Genomic DNA, 14849 nt, shown 5'->3' with positions numbered 1-14849 from the left:
GGTTTTCAAACTGAGTTCCAACCTCCCCATGTTTAACACCGTTAACTGATTCCCACCAAAAGTAGGGATAGGTGGTTTCATATTCCCCGACCCTACTTTGTTTTCTGCCACCATGTAACCACCACTGAACAGGATTATAATACTTCCTTCGAACTTTGTCTAAGATTTCATTTGATGAAATACAGTGACCTAGACATCTGTTTACAAAGAACATCTGTTTAGGGGGGAGAGAGCATACAAATGAAGGCCAATGTTAAGAATGCAATTGGATTAGAAACAGATATGTTATTTCTCAACATCTTTTGCTGTGATAGGTTCTGACCAATCTCTATTCCCAAATACTACTTACCTATCTCACCTTCTAACCGCTTGTAAATCCTACTTTGAGCAAATCAAAACCACATCTTCATTAACCAAAGGGAAACAGTCTAATATATGCCCTCAACCACAGGTTCTCAAAATTCAATGATGCATAAACTTACTTCTAAATATCTTCTCTATGTCAAGAAGTTTGGATCAACTACAGCTGACTTATTACCAAATGGCTATTAAATTCTCTCTCTCATTATCTGGTTAGACTGTATATAAATCTTGGATCATTCTTTTCCATTACCTTTTAGGGGGTGGAGAGAAAGTTTGCTTCTCTGTAAACACAATGGGTCACAGGCACAGTAAGTACTCTGAAAATACTACCTTTTCTATTTGTGCTTTGCAAATAATAGTAGTAATGTTACATGTCAATACTAGGTAGAGAGTGGAAATATTTAATGTTATTTTGCAGGAAGTATTAAGGTGCTACGCAACAGAGATATTTTCAGCCTGGCTCAATGGTGAAAGTGACTCTTGGGGGTAAAGGGAGTTTAAAAAGTCCTGTCACACACCAAATGCTGGTCATAGCAGAAGTGTAAGTACAGCTGCCAAAAAGAACACATACATAGAATGCTTTGGTTAGGGAAAGGGACACCTGGCACAATCATTCCTCTTAATTTGTATGCCAAAAACATAAACCGGTAAGATTAGACTTTGAGGAAATACACAAGTACCTGAAGCAAGAAGTAGACACTCCTGAGCGGGATCCAGTCACAGCCCTCTTCAATCACACTGGTGAAGTTATTCATGACAGGCTTTTTTTTTTTCTCTCTCTGTCTCATAAACACACACACACCACAGACCACATACACAATTTAAACTATTCTTTTGATTTATTATTTTAAAAAGTTAAAATTTAATCATTAAGCATATAGTTGAAGATTTTAAAGTATGAGTGCAGTAATTCTTAACAAATCCTTTTATTTCCTTCAATAAGTCCTTAGACTCATCAACTCTTAAAACAATACTATTGTCAAGATTCTGGTGTTCAGTAATACAGCTCAAAACTCTTTCGTGTGCACCATATCTTCCTTAGAAACATATAGCCTGGAGTGAGCCATTATAAATATATAAGGCTATGAAACAGAGTTTTATCACCACTCTCAATTCTCTTCAGGTCTTCCAGGCTGAAGCTGACAGCTTAGTATCAGTGTTCTTCCAAAATATACAGGCTTTAGATACCTTGACTGTCCATGAATAATGCTCACCATGTTAATAAGTCTGGCACAGTGATAAATAATCTGAATATTTTAAAGGATCAAGTTGAAGTGCTTCATGATATTAGTCAGGATTCAAACATTCCAATTAACAGACAGTAACTGACCTAGGTTCTTGGTTTAATGAAATATAGGGACAAACCAGTATGCTTTGGATTTATGCTTTGAATTGTGATTATCAGCCTATGTTTTTATTTCTTGTATAAACTGTGTTTCATGATTCTGTTCAAATTCCTTGTCACTCTCAAGAGAGATGGTTGCTCTTAAGATAGCTAAGTGAAAAGAAAATGAGATAGAACTGGAACTGTCTAGCACACTGACTAAAAATAAAATAAAAATGATACCCTGACTCAGAGAGAGGGTCATACCCATAATCCCATCAACTGAGTAAGTAACCCCCCTCCAAGGATCTTAAATGTAATTGAACAGCCACCCAATGAACCTCACTATAACCAAGAAAGGACACACACACACACACACACACAAAGAAAAGGAAAGCTGAACAAAATGACTGACCAAGCTTACTCAACCGTCTGACAATAAATCAGTGGTGATGACCAAACTGTTTTGGTCAAGTTTCCAATGAGACCAATGGAAAAAATGATCAAAAGTGAGGACACTGTTAAGTAAAATAAAATGGCCTCCTGAATTGGGTGTTGTTAGTAGAAGACCTTGTTCTGAGAAGGGCTTGTCCAGAAGATAAAAAGAATTGACCTGCAGGGGTTTTCTGAGCAAATGGAACACACACTACAGAGCTGCTGATAAACAATATCCAGCAATAAAACTACTTTTGATCCAGTAGAGACAGCTCATTAGAATGGACAAGCATATCAGACTAATCAATGCATATCTCCTCCCCACTTTGTAAGAACTGCCCCTCCCACGTAAAGTGGAAACTTCACATCAGCCAATCATAACATTTCCTCACTTGCCTCAGCAATAAAAAACCTATTTGAGCTTCCTCTTTCCAATGCTTCGGTGGAACTCCCTTCTGCTTTCTGAATGAGATGCTGCCTGATTCATCAACTGCTCAATAAAGCCATGAGATCCTAAATTGCATGAAAAGTTTTGCTTTTGTCACTTATCAAACTGAAATCCTGTATATATTGCTTTATCTCCTCCACAGGCTTTGTTCACCAATTATTTCCCCATAAATAAACCTTGATAACAACATGAATGATATCTCCCTAAATAAATTCAAAGAACATCTCTCGATCTTTTATACAGAACTAAGAACTGGATTATGACTTCCTTTGGGGAATTAAATTTTGCCTAGGATTCTCTTACATCCCAATCTCTTGACTTTGTTCAAATTATTCTGATCATTCCTTCCCAGGTTCTCCACAAAGGTACTCAGCAAATAATGATAGTGAAGCATCTCAATAATCAATTCAAGACTCTCTTTTCTCTTCTTATCATATACTGTACTAATGATCTGACTCCTTAATTCTATTGATTACTTTTCCTTCATCGCTGTCTCTAAAATAACAGATTGTAACTGTCATTATTCAACTATCATCTGGATTTCATTTCTGAGCTTTTATCACTATGTACCTATGTGTTACATAAAGGCAATTACAAATTTAAAAATAAGATGGCTTATTCTCCCTGTGGAACATAAAAGAGCAGTCTCCCTCCTCCTTCCTTTCTGTTGTTGTATTTACATTAGAAAACCCATAACTGTAAATCCTTTTTCTCTATTCTTTTGAAATATATGTCAAATCTTAATGTTTGTAAAATGTTAAATAAGTCTCTTGCAAATTTCACTATCCAAGAAGACCACTTCAAGGAAGGTAATCATTTCTTTGAAATGTAATACAAGAAAATATCTCCCATTTTCCTGGAAAGAGGTGAGCATACTTAAGGAGGTGTGTAGATGTGGAGAGGTGATGTTCCTGCCTCTAAACTGTAAACCTATTTCCAATCCTAAAGTTATGAGAAATATCTTGAGAATATGTATGAAACAGGTTGTATCTGCTTAATGACATTAAAAGGGTGGGACTTCTGTCTGTGAATCTCTGCAGATTGCCTTGATGCACTGTATTCTGGTTTAATGCTTATTTAATACTAATTTTTTTTCTTTTCTAAAAAAAATGATTTTGGTATTCAAAGTGGGCAAAAACAGGGAAATAATACCTCTTAAAACTTCTGCACTAGAGAACTTCTATTTCTTATATCTAGGTATGTTGTGTACTAAGCCTAAATATCTTACACCAATGTTGTATGCTATTCAGTGAACTAACTCTTTAAATAATTACTAGAAAATATTATAGAAATTCATGAATGGCTCCTAAGTGATGACCAAGTTGGTAGACAATACATGCACCTAGAACAACACTAAAGAACAGTGATGTTGTAAGAAATAAAATTCTTAATAAATAAATCAATATGCATAGAGCCACAAGCATTTACTTTATGTTACTGAATCTACAATGAGTACAATAAATAAAATTAAAGCAACTATTGGGGCAAATGTTACAAGTAATATGGCAAAATCACGGATCTGTCATATTATGTTCATTAACGCTGTGGAGAGATAATAAAATAAGCCCAAAGAGTTGACAGGTGTTAACCTCTGGGGAGCAGGAAGCGGGGGGGGGGGGGGGGCCTGTATTTTTTCTTACAAGCCTTTTTTGTAACTATTTCATTTCTTCAATTATGCACATGTATAGTTTTAACGAACAAAAACTATATTTAAAGAAATCAATGGATAAAATAAAATAAACTTAAAATATAATAGAAACCTTAAAATAAAGCAAAATTAATTTGCTAGGTTTCTGGAAACCTTTATATTCCTACTCCTGTTATGCACATACTCCTGAGAGTATAAAGTTCCAGCACAAGAAGGTGCTGGAGAATATTCAGAACACCCACAGGGGAAAAAAAGAAGTCTAATGTCATTAAAGTTAGGACTGTTAGGTAGTATACTTCTTAGGCAATCTACTTTCTGGCTTGTGCAACACACTCCTGATTACAACACTATGTCACTATATTATTTAAAAAAATACTGAAAACTAGTCAACTGGTCCATAAGCCAGCCATTAGATCATTAATTCATTCAAATACTAACTGTGCACAGCACCAAGAGCACCTGATCCCAAGAAGACAACATTCTGGTGTGTATGGATGTGGGTGTATGTGTTGAGACAATAATGAAAAGCTGCTGAAAGACAATACATTCCTAAACAGCTGAGTTCATAAGACTCTACACTAACATGTGTTAATTCTGACTCATGAACTCAGTGGCCAAGTGCAAAAACCGCAAGAAAATACAACAAAATTACAAAAACTGCACACACTAAGATCGTTTTATACAAAACTATTAAAGCACTTAATTTAGCAGCCATGCAAAGCGTAACGTGGTACATTCATGAACCCATTTTTTAGAAAGCTGGCTTTAAGACCTAATCCCGTGCTTCCAGGCTTAACATTACTTAATTCAAAAAATTACTAAATACCTACAACATACCAGATATTGTGTTAAATACTAGAATAGCCATATAATAGTGCAGGGCAATTACACAGAGCACTGTGGTTAATTACATGGGCTTTTAAGTTTAAATCCTGACTTTACCATACATTAGTTAACTCAGACTTTCTAAGCTTCTTTCCCCGTCTATAAAGTGGGAGAAACAATAGGTAACACAGAGAATAGTATAAGAATTAAGGTAAATGTGTTTAAGTGCTTAGCAAAGCATCCATATGTGGTAAAAACTGAGTAAATAAGAGTAGGGGATGAATTTTTTCCTCTCTAAAATCTAATTCATGACTACTATTTTTGGAATCAAAATTGGGAGATAAGGTATCTCTAACAAAGACCTGATAATGGCATAAAATGCAACAAAATGAGTGATCTTATCCTTTTTTAAACCTCCGTCTAAAAAAGTGTTGATTCAGCTTTTGGATGGAAGGGATATATGTCTTTCTTACCTGCAGATACGATGATTTGGCTCCATTAAAATAACCACAAGTAGCTTTAAGAGGCAGCTGAATGTCTGGTTAATTACCAAAGCTACCAAATATGTAGCTCATCATCAGTTATGTCAAAACCAAAATGTAGCCTTCCACATTTAAAACAACAAGAGCATACAAGACTTTGGAGTGTGTTTTGCAATTAGTAACTTATTTCTTGACAAGACTTTCAGGGCTGATGACATTCAAACTGGATACTATGCAGGAGTCATACTGAAATTCTTTCATAGCCTAGACAATAAACCAGATAATAGTGATGGTGATAGTAGTATTTAAAATAATTTAAAAAAATTGTGTGGTACTGTATTTTATACAGTTTACAAAGTACCATCAATTCTCTGCTCAAAACTCCCCAATGACTTCCAGTTTTACTCAGAATAAAATCCAAACTCCTGACCAAGGCCTACAAGACCCTTTGAAATTTGCTCCTCTCTGTTCTCAATGCCTACACTCTAGGCTTCAGCCATTTTCTCTGCCTCGGCATTCCCGGACCAGGCCTGAGCATGTTCCCCATAATGTTCACGGAAAGCTTTCAGCCTGGCTAATCGTGGCTCTCTCCCTCATCCCACTCACACTTCCACTCAAATGACACCTCTCTCCCATTATCATATCCTTATCCTGCATTATTGCTCTTCTAATCCTTACCACCACAACCTGACATAGGTAAATTTGTCTCCATCCCTGTTAATGCAAGTCTCATGAAAACAGGGTCTTTCTTGGTTTCATTCATTCACTGTTGTATCCTGTAGAGCCTGGAATAGTGACTGGCACATACCTGTAGAATACTCGTAGAATGAATGAACTCTTTCTCTTGGTCCTCAAAGAAAAAGAACTATTTTGAGTTCCTAAGGAAAGCAAGTTTTATTATTTCTGTTCTACAAATGAGTAAACTAAGGCTCAAATATATTGAATGATTTGTATAAATTTTCCATTCAAGGCTAGTTAACAAAGTGAAACAGCTAGGTTTCAGCTCCAACTTTTATGCCCTGTTTATCAGGTAATCCAATATCTTTCACATTATGATGAATATATTCATTACGTATCAGTAGCCTTAAAATGTTTCTCTCTTAAAGATGTCATCACACTTCTACAAATCTATCCTATGGAAATAATCAATTGCTTCTCAATGATTTATGTACTAAGAAAGCTTGCAAATAGTTACATAAAATAGTCAGTAAAGGGAAACCAACTAAAATCATCCAAATATATAACTGAATATTATAAGTCATTTAAAAGCAATGCTTTTGAAGATACCTACTGAAATGAAAAAATGCCCACATCTCCTAAGTTCAAGCACTTCAGTGAAACACTTGTGCAAGACATGCTGACTAAAAGGAAAAAAAAAAAGAGAGAGAATTTGAGTTTTGTATTTATATTTTTCTAAATGTTAAGTATTTACAATATGCACATAACACTGTTTTTTCCTAGCTATAGAAGTACTATTTAAAAAAAATTAAGACAAGATCATTTCTCACTAAAAGAAAGGAACCAGGACTCTATAAAGGAGTAGGAAATATACAAGATGAGCTTGTGACATATTACCCCAGAAAGCAAAGACTAATGGGGTCATGCCAAAAGACACAAGAAACAACTGGAAAAGACTCTCATAGGCCTAAAATGGTACAATTTAGGCATAAAAAAGAACGGCTGCAATGCATTGCTATGCAAATACACTAAAATCCATTGAAATTCATGTAATACTAAAAATATTCATTGGTCACCTTTGGAGGTTGCAAGGACAACAACTCAATACTCCAAAAATTGATATATAAAAGAAGGAATGACATTTGTTCAGTCTTTTCTATAAATCCTGCATTTCAGGGTAGCCAAATAGTTGATAAAGGGAAAGTTCTTTATATGATTCATAGCTAATAAATTTGAAAGAGAAAATAGATTATTACCATTTTGTAACCCCTGAAGAAATAAAGCATCTAGGCAACAATCACCAATGGCCATTAAAACCATTAGGTGAAAGGCTGATGGGGAACTCCATAGTAGATAGATTAGGCTGATGTTCTAGTTTGCTAATGCTGCTGGAATGCAAAACACCAGAAATGGATCGGCTTTTATAAAAGGGGGTTTATTTGGTTACACAGTTACAGTCTTAAGGCCATAAAGTGTCCAAGGTAACACATCAACAATTGGGTGCCTTCACTGGAATATAGCCAATGGTACCCGGAAAACCTCTGTTAGCTGGGAAGGTACCTGGCTGGCGTCTGCTCCAAAGTTCCGGTTTCAAAATGGTTTTCTCCCAGGACGCTCCTCTCTAGGCTGCAGCTTCTCTCCAAAATGTCACTCTCAGTTGCTCTTGGGGCATTTGTCCTCTCTTAGCTTCTCTGTAGCAAAAATCTGCTTTCAACGGCCATCTTCAAACTGTCTCTCATCTGCAGCTATTCTCTCAGCTTCTGTGCATTCTTCAAAGTGTCCCTCTTGGCTGTAGCAAGCCTGCTCCTTCTGTCTGAGCTTATATAGTGCTCTAGTAAACTAATGAACGCCCATGCTGAATGGGCAGGGTCACACCTCCATGGAAATTATCCAATCAAATGTGTCACTCACAGGTGATTGAGTCACATCTCCATGGAAATACTCAAAGAATTCCAATCTCATCAACACAAATATGTCTGCCCCCACAAAACTGTATCAAAGATAATGGCGTTTTGGGGGACATAATACATCCAGACTGGAACAGGAACATTTGTGTACAATGTGGATGTATGTTTTCAATTCCGCTGGGATTGGAATTGCCGGGTCTTACGATGACTCTGTTTAACAGTTTGAGGAACTGCCAGACTGTTTTCCAAAGCAGCTGCCTCATTTTAAATCTCTACCAGCAGTGTGTAAGGGTTCTGATTTCTCTCCCTACTACCAATGCTTATGATTGTTATTGTTTTGATTATAGCCATCCTGGTGGATTTTCTTGAGCTACAATATTTGCCGCAAACAAAAAGACTGGGATTTTAGAAAATGGAGTCTTCCACTTCAAGACCCTCATCCTTTATCTCCAGCAGCTCTTCCCACTCTGGCTCAAAGGGGCAAAATCCTTTGGCAGAGGAAGCTCATGGAAACCTCTGATGAGCTACCGTTCTTGCTTTGCCTCCTCCATCAGCTGAATGTGCTGAGTTTTCACATCTATATTCATCTCCGAGGTGACAGTCACACATATTCATTAAAAGATTCGGAAATGGAAATTTCATTTTCTACAGACACCAGTTCTGAAGGCTGTAATCTAGAAATATTTATCTCAGCAGTTGATCATAATATAGAAAATATATTATATAACACTCAAAACCATTACCACCTGTCAAGAATGGATTCTTAGCCATAGAAACATGGTAAAATCTATTTATTCATAAGGAATAACTAAATAAAGGGCTGCTCTGGCCACAAAAGGGCCACACAATGTTCTGTGCCATTCTGTGTGCCAGATTCCAGAGTTAAATGAAGCAAAGGAAGGTTTTGAGAGTGACTCAGGTATGCAGCATCCTGAGAGTCAAAACATAAAGATTCTTAACACTGGAATGATGAGGGCCAAAGAGAAACAGCTCAGTGTTCATCACGTCATGATGAAAATAGTAGAAATGGACTGCTATTACTTAATATCTGAATAATAAAATGTTTGCCGTAAAACTTTTCAAATATGAAAAGACATATTTAACCATTTTTTTAATTGACTCCAAATTGCTTCCAAATTTTCACTATTACAAACAGTGCTACAATGAGCATTCTGATATATACAAATACCTTCAAAGACTTGCTAGTACTTCTTAGGGCAGATCTTTAAAAGTGAAAATGGCAGTCAAAGAATATGTGTATTTTCATTGTTGACAGTTATTAACCAGATTGTCATACCCCCAAAATTATGCCAATTTATACTGCCATCAAACACTATTACAATTAAACAATGGTATCCTTTTCTGAAATAAACATTCTAGTTGGATCACATTTAACAAACGTCACTATACTCTCCAGTTTGACAAACTGTGACTACTTTCACTCTAGCATAGCTTAGTTGTGAAGAAAATAAATTGATCAAAAAATCCACTATAACATGAATTCATGCCCTTTATCCAGTTGATCACCCACTAATTTATTTTTCAGGGGAATAATATATTCTTTATATATGTCAACTATACTTAAATACATGTTAAATAAGTATAATGTTAAACATTTAAACTTGGTACATTTTTCAAAATTATAGATCTATGATTTGAGGATGTTTTAAAAACTGAATTTATAGATATGCATTTTGGCAATGGATTCCAACTGATTGCTAAGACAGAATTCCCTTTCTTAGACTTCATTCCAGTCCAAGCCTAGCCAAAGACAAAATACTAGGATTAGAAGTAAGTTGACAGTATATAGCCATCAAACTTGGGCAGCAATTTCAGTGAACACTGGGTAGGAACATGTTGAGGTAGACCTGTATCTTCTTATCTTAAGTACTGAGGTATCCAGGACTGGGGGAAATTGAAAGTTAAGAGACGTTATGGAGAAAGAACTCAAAGCATTCTGAACAGGCTAATCAGGCATATTAATAACATAAATTACCATCTCTACACTAGCCTGTGCTATCTAGAAACAAGAGCCATACATTCACATTCATAGTTGGCACAGTTCACAGTGCAGAGTTGGCACCCAAATGCCTGCAGAATTTGTCCAGTCATGGTTCTGTTAAAAATGAAGAAGCTGAACTTCAGTGTTGACTCAATCAGCAGATCCCTCACTTGTTTTCTGAGCATTCCAGCTTGTCACCATCCCTCTTCAGAGTGTGCTGTTCCAAACTAAACTCTATACTCCCTATGTGATCTAACCAACCAAGACTACTATATTTCATAAACGTAGGCTTCATCTCCATTAACATTTTTGATAGTCACTCTACACTGCTGCTTTTTATTGAGCAATTTCAGTTGCCCCAAGTCTTTTTCATATGTTCTATAGTGAATTAAAAAAGTCTCGATTTACTATTACATTTTGGGACATAACTGCAGGACTGAAGAATTACTGCCATTAACTTGCTTCTACTTTAAGTTCAGTATACAGTATGACATTTAAATTTTTTTCTTGATTCTTGATTCTGTTATCTAGAGTATTAATAGCTTTCTCTACCAGATTCCTGTCTACTACAAATCTGATCAAGTCACACAGGTCTTCCTTTACTCACTGTTATAAGTACAAATAGGCCAGGGAAAATATACTACTAGAGCATTCCAATTAAAGCCTACCATCAATCTGTAATTTGTATATAGTCATTTAACAGCCCCAAGGCCACCTAACTGCATTACTACTACCAATAGTAGCTTACAGATTTGTTTGACCTCATGACTCATGACATACTATATATATTCATACATAAAAATCAAGTACCACCAAACAGCACTTAACCCTTACTACATGAAATCACAGACATTCTCTTTTCTATTCTATCCGGTCCTCTGGCCCCACCACCCCCTTTTAAAAATGCTGGTCATATCCTCCTAAATTGCTTTCACGAGCCATTGACAGGATGGGACCTGAAGTTTGTAAAATACAGATTTAAAATTAATACAAGTAATTCTATTGCTAAAGATAGCTATAATAGTCACATGCTGAACTTCTCAAATTATCACAAAGATTTCATCACTTGGTAAAACTTGAAATTATAATTACATATTATAAAGCATATTCAGACACATCTATAAAATATGACTATTTGAATGAATATATTGAAGGTCTTTTATCAGTAAGAACCTGCCATTTTTAGTTGTGTCTATACTGATATTCTAAAGAACTAAGAGTTATGTTTCTAGACAGTTTCAGAAAATGTGAACTTCACTATTCTTATATCAATTAGGCTTTATTCTAACAATAAGAAATATTAATCAATGTACACATTTTAAAATGTGAAGCTGTCAATCCTTCAGGTATTTTTTGGTTAAATTTTCTACTCACTTTGCCACAGGTTGTGTAAACATAGTCCATATGATCACAGGCAAACATAATGGCCTCACCCACATTTTGGTAAATAAGAAAAGCAAATAGCCAATTCTGCTCTTTTAAAAAGACGACAACTTCTTAAAAAAAATGCCTAATTCAAAACTTGAATTGTTAATCAAATGAAAAAATTTGGAACAAAGTCCTGTGAAAAAAGCCTTTTAGAAAATTATTTTTGTGTAAAAGAATTAAGGTAAATTGAAAAAGCAAGAAAAGGCTGTGCTCTAAAGAGTTACACACCTTAGAGCGGTGAGATTATTTTAATTTTTTCCTTTTATTCATTTTGATGATGAACCGTTTTGATGGTGAGCCATTTTGAAAAAAACAATTTTCCAAAAAATTTACAACTTTAAACTTCATTTCTACAGGGATGTGATTAAACCTGGAAAATCACTCTCCTTCAAAGTCCAAGCATTGTTATTTCTGTTCTGGCCAAATGCCCACAAAAGCACAAACATGCCACAAAACCAGCCTGAGCTGAACCACCATAGTTGAGAGATTTGAAGGTTTGTTTTCTTTTTAAACTGCTCAAATGCTGCTGTATGGTGGTATTTAGAATAAACAGACTTTTTTCCAGCAGAAGTATTTAGAGTCACGGAATGCACAATTACACGGCCCTTTAGAGGATCACATAGAACATTTTTCCCAGGGATGATTTCTCTAATAATTCCTCTGAACCAATCACTATACTTTCGACTCTTTCATATCAACATACTAATTGGCACGTGGAGACTTGATCCAGGGTTGAAAGAAAAATTCCAGATGAAATAATAAAGCCAAAAAACATCTAATTTCAGAGGAAGAAACTGAACCTTGTTTGTCAACTGACTCACATGACCAAAAATAAAAGCACTTGCTTACACTTATGGAAGAAAAAAGTTCCCAAACTTACAGCCAAAACTCAGTTCAGGGTCCAAATATGAGAACTTAGTAATATTTAAGTATAATGAGAGACAAACCCAAAGGTACATATTCACTAGGTGTTGTTCCCAGACTTAGAATGTAACTGGGAAGAAAAGGCACATATATAGGAAGACTTACATCTTATAGAAGAGTAATAAACTTCACGTCACCTTGCATGAAAAATCCCTCAAATAAGTGTTATGAATAGTAAGTTCAGAGGAGGCTAGAAAAGGGCACTGTGAGCAAAAGTATCACACTTCAAAGAGGGAGCTGTTTCTTGAACTGGGTCTTACAGACTGAATACCTTTGGATTACAGTCAGAAAATGTATTACAATTGACTAGACAGCCTGAACTATAAGGCAATAAAAATTATTTTGTAATTTCATCAAACTGTTGTGTATGTAATCAAGTATCAAGTGGAATGGAAGGCAAAAGTTGAAAAACTCACTGTAAACCCAAGTGCTGTTTACAGAATAACCACATGCCTTCTTTTATTGCTCAAAGAACATTTCACACTTTAATGGAGTGCTGCTTTCCAGGTAAATGTTTACATCATAATATAGCCACACTGGAAAACTTGCTTTTTAATCTGAAAGCTGTATCAAAAATGCTTAAAATTCAGCATGTAAAATACTCTACAAAAATTTTGAACATGGGATATCATTTTTCCTTTGATAAAACTGAAACTATAAAACCTCTGAGCTCTCCTGTTAAAGAGATGACTTCCCTGGGCTTCCAGTTCTCTGTCTTCTAAGATATTCTTAGCACTAACCCCACCTTCTTTAGGTTTGTGACACTATATGTTTGTGACATATGGGATGTACCAAGAAAATCAGTGCACCATAAATTTAGAGAATTTAATTTGAATATCATTAACAATTCAAAGACTCAGAGAAGCAAATTCTATTTTCTTCTTCCATCCAAAAGCTAAAATTGCTAGTTTTAAACCTAACAATTCACCTAAAGTGTACAATTCGACAGTTTTTATTATATTCACAGAATTGTGTAACCATCACCACAACCAATAAAATAGCTAGATGTTTTAAAGACACTGGAAATCAATTATGGTAAGGGAGAAATGTTATTTATTTTCCCTGGTTTAAGTGAAATGAACACCTTAGGAATCTAGATACATACTATACCAAACTACTTTCCAGAAAAACCCTACCTGAAGTGTATGAAATTGTTCTGTCTCATGTCTCAAAGCATCTCTACTTGCATTAAGGATGATCACATTTTACAAATCTCTATTTAGCAGCTCTTCCCCTTGTTTGCTTGCATTTATTTTATTTAGCCACTCTCTGTGAATTTATCCAGCGTTTTTGTCTTTAACTTACTCTAAAGACAGAATAAAGGTAGCACAAGAGTTTAACAGACCTAAGTTCAAACCCCAGCTCTGCCTTTTAATAGAGGTACACACCCAGATTCTTGGGCAAAACATTCACCTTTTGAATCTCAATTATTCATAAAATGGTAGGATGACTGTTAAAATTTTCACTTGAATAAAGTGCCCAGGGAAGCATTTAAAACATAAGAGGAGGCTACTAATAAATGGCAGTTAGCAGTGTGTATGAGTTTTTTCACTATAGAGAAAATTAACCTATTTATTAACCTAACTATGCAAAACGTTTTCACAAATTTGTCTGAAATTTTTTTTCCTTTTGATCATTTGACAACATTGGAAGTAAGCCTGCTTCCTCATCCAAAGGTCTGATAAAATTCAGTTTATAGTTTTTGTCATATAGATCTGACACATTTCCAGGTAAGCTCCCCACCCCTCCCCAGACATTTCAATTTTGTTGCTATAATGAAGAATTGTTTCTCACAATAATTTTTAATTGGATATTGCCAGCAAGGCAAAAGCTACCAACTTTTAAATATCTTTATGTCGGTATACGGCTATGTTATTGAACTCATTTTGTTTTTCAATTGATTCTCTTGGTTGGCCTAGGTATAAGACTGTGACCATCTGCAAATCTTGCTATTTTCCATCATCTTTTATAAGTTATACCTTTTATTTGATGTATTCTTGCATTGTTAGGGATAATATCAAATATCAGAGGTTTTACTGGGCAGCCTTGTTTTGTTTTCTGAATTCATGGGGAACGCCGTAAGTATTTTCTCATTTAGTAGGTTGTTTGCTGTTGGCTTAAGATGGATATGTATTCTTTAACCTCCTACTAGTTTTTAAAGAGTTCATAAAGAAGGAAGAAGTATTGAATTAACATTATTATCTTGGCACATATTGGGATGAGATAGCCCAAAAGTTTAATATCCATTCTCTGGTGCCAGACTCCCAGGGTTCTAAACCAGGCCCTGTGACTTATTAGCAACAACCTTGGGCAGACTAATTAGCCTCTTAGACTAAATTTCTTAATCTGTAAAATGAGGGTAATAGTAATAATAACAATAACAAC

At 35.4% G+C, this 14849-nt stretch overlaps 1 protein-coding gene across 1 annotated transcript in view; it reads right to left on the bottom strand.

Annotated features, from left to right (window-relative positions):
* The window catches only part of CAB39 (calcium binding protein 39), a 90121-nt gene that overhangs the window by 62612 nt on the left and 12660 nt on the right, over nucleotides 1-14849 (bottom strand). The gene's annotated exons all lie outside the window — the stretch shown is intronic.

This window comes from Choloepus didactylus, chromosome 9, assembly GCF_015220235.1.
Source record: "Choloepus didactylus isolate mChoDid1 chromosome 9, mChoDid1.pri, whole genome shotgun sequence".
In the NCBI taxonomy this organism is placed as follows: Eukaryota; Metazoa; Chordata; class Mammalia; order Pilosa; family Megalonychidae; genus Choloepus; species Choloepus didactylus.
This window is presented reverse-complemented; position numbering and strand designations above follow the sequence as displayed.